This window comes from Callospermophilus lateralis, chromosome 10 (genome assembly GCF_048772815.1).
Source record: "Callospermophilus lateralis isolate mCalLat2 chromosome 10, mCalLat2.hap1, whole genome shotgun sequence".
In the NCBI taxonomy this organism is placed as follows: Eukaryota; Metazoa; Chordata; class Mammalia; order Rodentia; family Sciuridae; genus Callospermophilus; species Callospermophilus lateralis.
Window position 1 is genome coordinate 2,005,072 of NC_135314.1, and position 6,757 is coordinate 2,011,828.

Sequence of the window (6,757 nt, forward strand, 5' to 3'; positions counted from 1 at the left end):
GGAGGTAGACTTGGGTGAGCATGCTTTAGAAATTCAGAGAATTGTGGTGTTTTGGGGTTGAGAAAAAAGCAGACAAATTGAGAGCCAGGGACATTTAAAAATTATTATTGGCAATTGCACATCTTCAGAAAGAGATTTATCTGATGATCCTGGTCACTTTAATTAACCAGAGAAGGAAATAGGTCAAAAGGGCCCAGCTGGCTCAATTCCTAAAAACAGTGACATATGCCTGTGGTTTTGTGAAGAAGATTCACCAGATTTGCGTACTTGGGAAAGGCCAGGTAGAAAATTGCCTGAAGGCTGCCTCTCTGCCAAGCTATCCAGGGGCATGATAGAAAATATTCAAAAAGTCTTGACTGCTCTAGAAATGTGTCTTTTTGATAACTGACAAAGACCAATGGTTTTTGGAAGATTTGTTGAAAGGGCTACAAAAAGCAATTAGAAGACTGGAGCAAGAAAACAGCCCACAACTGCTCCCAGGCGGTTTTCTCTATCTGTAGCAGAACTGAGGGCAGAGTAAATTCTTGCCCAGTCTGCAGCTCACAAACCACAGACCGAGGGCCTTGGGGTGAGACCAATCATTCAGTCACAGCTGAACCAGACAGAGACAGTGACTCACCAGCGGCCAGCAGAACTCATGGGTAGGGGCATGCGCTAGAGAGGAAACCAGCCCTGATCGGGTTTCCCTGAGGCTGATCCAGGATGGGGGGAAGGAAAATGGACAGGAAGATACTGATGAAGATTCCCAACCAGAAGGTGAGACTGAGCTGGAGGAGGGCTTTGGAAGGTTATGTTTGACGGGCCCTGCGTCCACCATTCTGATCTGGCCACTCTCCTCCAGGAGAACGAGGTTCAATAACTATTCTGTACTGGCTGTAGCCACACTTTTGCCACTCCAGTGTGGCCTTAGGACAGCACTGGAGGCGGGGAGGACGTTGCAGGTTTTCAGCTTTTCCCAGTTTTTGAGCAGGTTAACAAGCAAAACCAATGTGTCCACGTGCACGCTGTGGTTCCTTTTAAAACTCTAAAGAACTAAAAAATTCTTGCTGTACTTACAGTCTAAATTCAGCATTTGTTCAAAGCCTGCTTGAGTCTTTATGTAGTGAGCCTCTGCCCCTGCATGACTGGATTACACTGGCTAAAGCATGCCTTTTGCGGGGGCGATTATTTATTGTGGCAGTCAACTGGACCAATTATTGTACTGAACAGGCTGAGAGAAACTGCAGGCAAGGCTTTGAAGCCCCTCTAGAGATGTTAACTGGAACTGGAGATTTTGCGAAGTTGAAAAGGCAGCTAAATTATGATCTGCCAGTTCACGATCAGATTAGCTACTGTCGAATACGCTCATTTATCTATTAAGCTATAATCACACAATCAGAAAGGGGGAGATGGGACTAGAACCCCCCAAATAAACTCAATTATGCTCTGTTTGTTTTAAACTTTCTAAACTGTGACTCAGAAGGTCGCACTGCAGCTGAGCAACACAATAGGCCACAGCAATAGGCCCTATAAGGAAGGGTGGAAGGACTGGCAGACTGGCCAATGGAGAGGACCAGATCCAGTGACTATGTGGGGCATGGCTCATGTTTGTATGTTCCCAGAAGGTGCTTTTCTTTCTGTTTGGGTACCTGAAGGTGCCATCAGGCATGGAGGACCTAGAACCAAGATTCAAAGATTGAAACAACTGAGGATCAATCCAGAGACACCAGACCTGTCTCCCGCCAGTAAGAGGAATTCAAAAGAAGAGGGGAAAGAAGATGGCCCAGAGACCCAATAGTGAGGCTACCCTTGTGGAAGCAGCTAAAGAATCTGATGCTGCAGGCTGAGCAAATGACTCCACAGCAAGGAAAAACTAGGTCTCTAACTGTGATGCTTGTCACAATACTATCTCTACTGAGCCGTGAGGTAAAGGGGTATCAGGAGGAAACCTGTTGGGCATGTTTTCCAGATCCACCTCTTGTACACCCAGTGGTGTGGACTTGATAATCTATCCCAGTATTTACTCATGACTCATACACGATGGGAGGATTTACAGACACCCATATTACTGTCACCCACGTGACTGGATTTACTTAGTCTGGCTATAGTGCTCAATTTCCTAGGTGTTGGTCCCATGATAAACATGCTGGCTGTCCAAAAGTATCCTTTGAGGAAAAGATAGCAGTTGGGGGACTTAGACCAGCTAACCGTACTATCCCCAGAGACTCAAAGCATCAAATCAGATCAGTTATTAAAATGGAACTTTCTCATAACAAGCCAATCATTTCAGCAGAATGTCCATGAATACCTCACTGTCCTAACTGTTCTGCGATACAAATTGGCATCTTTCCTAAGTGGATGGATTGTAGAAATACTTTCCCAGTACAGCATAAGGTGTCTAGAAATAGACTGACCTCCTAGATTTGACAGAAAGCATTTACACAAGGGTGCTGCCATGACCCCCGGAGAATTTGTTAGTAACATCTTGACCTTCAGAAAAGGTGGTATTCAGAAAGATGTCTGGTGCTTAATTGCTGCCTCACCATTTTTAAGTTTTACTGACAAATCTTTACCAGACTTTGTAGGCAAAAATTGTAAGGAGGGCTCCTGTTATGGCCCTTGTCAAATCTCCTTTAATTACTGGAAATGTGAAAGTAAAAGAAGAGATATCCTGTAGCATGTGATAACTGTGATCCAACTCACTGCATCACCAGATACAGTAGAGGGAAAGGAGCGCAGGTACGATACGTCATCAGCCCTCTTTGCTCTCATTGCCAGCTAATACTTCAGAGCCAGGGTACGCTGAGACTGATTTCCAAGGCTTACAACAAGCACAAGCCCAGCTAGTGAGACCTAATGTGCTCTTGGACTCAGAGTATTGGGTGTAGTTGCCTTAGTTTCATTTGTTGCTTCCATGGTCACAGCTTCGGTGGCCAATCTCAAAATATTCAACATGCAGATTTTCTTAATAATTTGTAAGAACACTTCCAAAGCTCTTCATAATCAAACAAATATTGATAAAAGGATTGAGACTAAGCTAAATGCCTTCGAGGTTACTGTCATAAATATTGGTAATGAGCTTTCAGCTTTGAAATTCAAGGAAAGGCTCAAACATCACACTGTGTATTAGTACTGCCAAATACAGTGCTCCCCAATGGGATTGGGAGAAGCTAGAAACCATTTGTTAGGTATTTGGCAGAATAATAAGAGCAGCTTGGATCCTACTTCTTTAACTGATCAAATACCTCGAGAGTTAAGTGGCTTTAACCCTGGAAGCAGGGGTAAAAGGACCTCTTCCCAAAGGAACAGTAGGCTTATTATTGGGACACAATTCTACTCTAAAAGAATTTATGATAGTCCTGGGGTAATTGATCCCGATTATGAAGGTGAAATAAAAATTATAGCCAGTTCTCCAAAGGGTATATCAGTAATTTCACCAGGAGATAGAATAGCACAGTTACTAATAATACCTAGCCTACATGATAAATTTTCCAGTTGTACTGTAGAAAGAGGTTCCAGGGGATTAGGCTCCACAGGTGTAGATTGGGCTATGCTTTCTTTAAATTTAGATTCTCGCCCCATGCTAAGACTAAATATTCAAGGACATGAATTTAATGGGCTACTGGATACAGGAGCAGACCTTAGCATCTTCTCTCATCAAGAATGGCCAAAACATTGGCCATTATAATAAGCCACTCAAACACTTCGAGGCCTAGGAGTGGCGACTAATCCCCATAGAAGTGCAATGGTATTAGATTGGAAGGATCCTGAAGGATGTGAAGGAACTATACAGCCATATGTATTGGATCATCTTCCCGTAAGTTTATGGGGACAAGATGTCCTAGATCAATTAGGACTAACATTAACAAATAGCATCAATCCAAATGCGCCCACTATTATGACTAGAAAAGGTTTTAGGAAAGGAAAATGATTAGGAGAACAAGAACAAGGTATAGCACAGACAGACATGGACTGGATTTTCAGGAGGGGTCACTGAGATAATAAAAATTACTTGGAAATCAGAAAGACCAGTATGGGTTCCTCAGTGGCCCCTGACTAAAGAAAAGATACAAACAACCCATGACCTGGTCAAACAACAATTAGCGGAAGGACATATACAACCTTCTGTATCTCCCCATAATACTCCCATTTTTGTCATCAAAAAGAAATCTGGTAAATGGAGATTATTAAAAGATTTAAGAGCCATTAATAATGAGATGGTTATTATGGGACCTGCTCAATTGGGGATTCCTCAATTGTCTGCTTTGCCTAAAACCTGGTATGTTTTAGTTATAGATATTAAAGATTTTTTTATTCAATTCCAATTCATCCTGAGGATAGTCCACGTTTTGCATTTACTATCCCTGCACTGAATCATGAAGGTCCTGATCAGAGATATGAATGGAAAGCACTCCTTCAAGGGATGGCTAACAGCCCAACTATGTGTCAAATTTATGTTAACAAAGTAATCCAGCCACTTAGAAATCAAAATCCTGAACTACAAATATTTCACTATATGGATGATGTATTATTAGCACAAAGATAAAAACACATTGCGGAATGTTATGCCACACTTACAAACTTATTAAAAATTATAATCTAGAGATAGCAATAGATAAAGCACAATTAAATTTTCCAATTAATTATTTAGGAGTTCTATTATCCTCAACCATGGTCCGTCCACCAAAAATTCAAATACAAGTAGATCAACTCAAATCTCTTAACAACTTTCAAAAGTTATTAGGAGACATAAATTGGATAAGGCCTTATCTAGGTATACCAACAGGAGAGTTGGGACCTTTATTTGATATCCTAAAAGGTCCATCAGATCCAAATTCACCCCGAATGTTAATGCCTGAAGCAAGAAAGGCATTAAAAATCATTGAAACATATATGGAAAATATGCATTTGGATAGAACTGATATAAGTTTGCCTTTATTATTTATTGTACTACCAACAAAAAATATTCCTACAGGAGTATTTTGGCAAGAAGGTCCATTATTGTGGATACATCTATCTTATTCTCCTAACACTATTCTTACTAGGTATCCTGAGGCTGTAGGACAATTAATACTCAAAGGAATAAAAGCATATACAAAAAAATAAAAGCAGCGAAGGGAGTGTTTGGAATTTCTCCCAATAAAATTATTACTCCATATACTATGGATCAAATTGATGAGTTAGCTAATGAGTTAAATACTTGGGCAATAATCATGTGCAAATCTAATGTTTCATTTGGTAACCGCTTACCATCTAATCCTTTATTGTCTTTTTGGTCATTGCATCCTGTAATTTTTCCAAAAATGACAAGAAAAACACCTATCATGAATGCTCCAAATATATTCACTGATGGGTCAAATAATAGTACAGCAGCAATAGTTACACCTGATCAAACTTTTACATTTTTAGTACCCAAACAATCAGCTCAAAAGGTAGAGCTTAATGCAGTTTTACAAGCTTTTGTGATGTTTAAAGATTCTGTATTTAATTTATTTTCCAATAGTCAGTATATAGTTAATGCTATAGTATCCCTTGAAGATGCTGGTAGGATTTCCCCTTCCTCTATTGTTTTCTCTTTGTTTTCCACTATACAAAGTCTAATATGGGACAGAAAAGATCCATTCTTTATAGGACATATCAGGGCACATACAGGATTGCCTAGAGCCCTTAGTTTGGGCAATGATTTAGCAGATAAAACTACACATGACATACATATTTTCTCTACACTAGAAGAAGCTACAAATTTTCATAAAAAGTTCCATGTCAAAACTAATACTTTACAAAAGTTTTTTTTAAATAACTAAGGAACAAGTCAGACAAATAATAAAACAATGTCAAAATTGTGTGACCATTTTACCACAAGTTAATCTTGGAATCAATCCTAGAGGACTGATACCTAACCATATTTGGCAGATGGACGTCACACACTAGCCAGAATTTGGAAAATTAAAATATTTGCATGTTACAGTTGATACTTCTTCCAGATTTTTGATGGGCTCCCTTCATGCCGGAGAAAAAACTAAAGATATTATAGCTCACTGCTTACAAAATTTTGCCACTGTGGGCCTTCCAAAACAGTTAAAAACAGATAATGCCCCTGGTTATACTTCTACCTCTTTTAAACAATTTTGCTCATCATTTGGCATTACTCATATAACAGGAATCCCATACAATCCACAGGGACAAGGCATAGTTGAAAGAGCTCATCAAACTATTAAAATGTACTTATTAAAGCAAAAAGAGGGAATTGGGAAGGGGTATATATTCCCCAAAGATAAACTTAAAATAACCCTTTTTACTCTAAACTTTTTAAATTTGGATTCATCAGGATTTAGTGCTGTGGAAAGGCATATGTGTCCAAAAAATGTACATAAGCCCAAGGTACTTTGGAAAGATATTCTAACAGGACAATGGAAAGGTCCTGACCCAGTGATTGTCTGGAGTTGGGGGTCTGTTTGTGTGTTTCCACAGGAAGAACAGCAGCCAATTTGGATTCCACAGAGATTAACTAAGGTCCTAACCCAGTGATTGTCTGGAGTAGGGGGTCTGTTTGTATATTTTCACAGGGAGAACAGCAGCCGATTTGGATTCCAGAGAGATTATCTAAAGCAATTTCTACAGACCAAAAAGAAGATGATTTGGCTCAAATCCATAACAGCTGATATCCAAAACTCCAGTATGGCTATCCTTACATCTGCGACAGAACCAGAATGCTTTTTTCAATATCTATTTTATTATTACCCTTTCCCACATAATGAAGTTCTATTTTGTTTTCTGA